This window comes from Sturnus vulgaris, chromosome 2, assembly GCF_052056855.1.
Source record: "Sturnus vulgaris isolate bStuVul1 chromosome 2, bStuVul1.hap1, whole genome shotgun sequence".
NCBI lineage: Eukaryota > Metazoa > Chordata > Aves > Passeriformes > Sturnidae > Sturnus > Sturnus vulgaris.
In genome coordinates this window covers 51,838,519-51,840,213 of record NC_142244.1, presented here as the reverse complement: position 1 = coordinate 51,840,213, position 1,695 = coordinate 51,838,519, and positions in this window count along the sequence as shown.

The window sequence follows — 1,695 nt, the reverse complement described above, 5'->3', positions numbered from 1 at the left end:
CTGCATGAATATTTAACTTATTTCTTAGCAACCTAGAGCAGTTTGGGCTCTATCACTTTGCTTACCATTCTGCAGAGAGTGCTGGGATTTCAGAGGGATATGTACATTAAAGGCTTTGTTGTCATGCTGCTGCTTTTCCAGCTGAGATTGAAGGCATTGCATCGGCACCTACTGACTCGTTTGCATGGATCCTGGTCTCAGGCGAGTCAGGAATGACCCTTCTTGGAAACATCCCAATGGGAGCTGTTTCTAGCTGACTTCAGTAAAAGGAGTGTTTCATCTGCTGACTTTTACCTACCCTGCCTTCTTGTTTCTGGGGCACTAAAATCCTCAGCACTTTCTTGTGCTGTAGCCATGCCATTTCCCAGTTTTACACCTCTGAGTGCAGCTTACCAACAAAAAGCCACAATCTTGGTGATCAATCTTAGCTGCTGAACCTGATGTTGAAGATAAAACAATGGACAAGCATTTAATTAATTCCTGAAATATTTTGGTTTTAGAGTTCTTTAGGGCGTGAAGAGTGTAAAGCATCTTCCAATCTCTTCCACTGGCTAATGCCTATTAAAATTCCTGGTGCACATGGAGTCCGTTTGCAAGATACAACACACAAGCTGCTGGAGACAGGTGCATGAGCAGGAGAGAATGTTCTGAATGCAGGGAGGACGAGAACTAGCTTGGGGTCAGCAGCAGTGAGGTCCACACATGGGTGGGCTGGGGGGAAACTTTGGCTGCTGGGGCATAGGCAGCAGGGATGAGAGATGCAGACAGTACAGGAAGGCTGATTTCTGGAAACTGAGGCTGCTGAATTGTGGTTCCCACTAAAACCTTCTAAGCAAGAAGGATGTCCGTGGGATCTAGACAGCCTTATGATGGGGAAGTGCAGGCACAGACATGTAAGGAGTTATTTTCCTCTTCACTGTGCTTTCAGACATTCCCAGGGAGCATGCAGTTCTCAAAGGTGACTTGAGAGACAGACTTTTGAGTGTTTTTCTATTAACAATATGCAAAAGGCACTGAGGAAGGGGAAGCAGAAACCCCCTCAGTCCATGGGCTGCTTTAGGCTGGAGCTGTACCAGTGAAGCCAGGGCACTGAGAGTTATTTCAGGTAGGTGCTGGTAGGTGGGTCTGGAGAGGCAGGACCCTCCCTGTGTTGGGCCCTTCAGCTCCTGGGGACGCTGAGCTGGGTATGTCCCAGCAGGCATCTGCCAGCAGGGAGTACTGGATCGGGAAATGCCTGTCTGGTTCCCTCCCTTTTGCAGATGCCATCTCTGCTTCCAGTATCTCAACCCAGCCATGACCAGGGTGCCCCAAGATTTCTGTCACTTACGGCTGAGGCTCGTGCATGGCCAGTCTCCTGAGGAGCCCGCGCTGGTGGCATGTGCATGAGCTCTCACTGCCTGTGAGTTTCTAGGACAAGCTGCAGCTCACTCTCCATTGCCAGGGCTCTCAGCTCCTTGGGTAGGCGGCAGTGACAGCTGTGCTGCCTGAGTCATTCCCTGCGGGCATTAATCGGCTCTGCGAGCCTGGTGGCACTGCCTGGCCCTCACAGAGCAGCAGCCCTGCTGAAAGACCCCAAAGGCAGGGGGCTCCACATAAGAAGGTTTTGTGGATGCTGCTGCCATCCTGAGAAGGGGCAGAGCTGCAGGAGAGTCCATAGCTAGGCCAGGCACGTGGGCAGCGTGGTTGCTCTTGGGA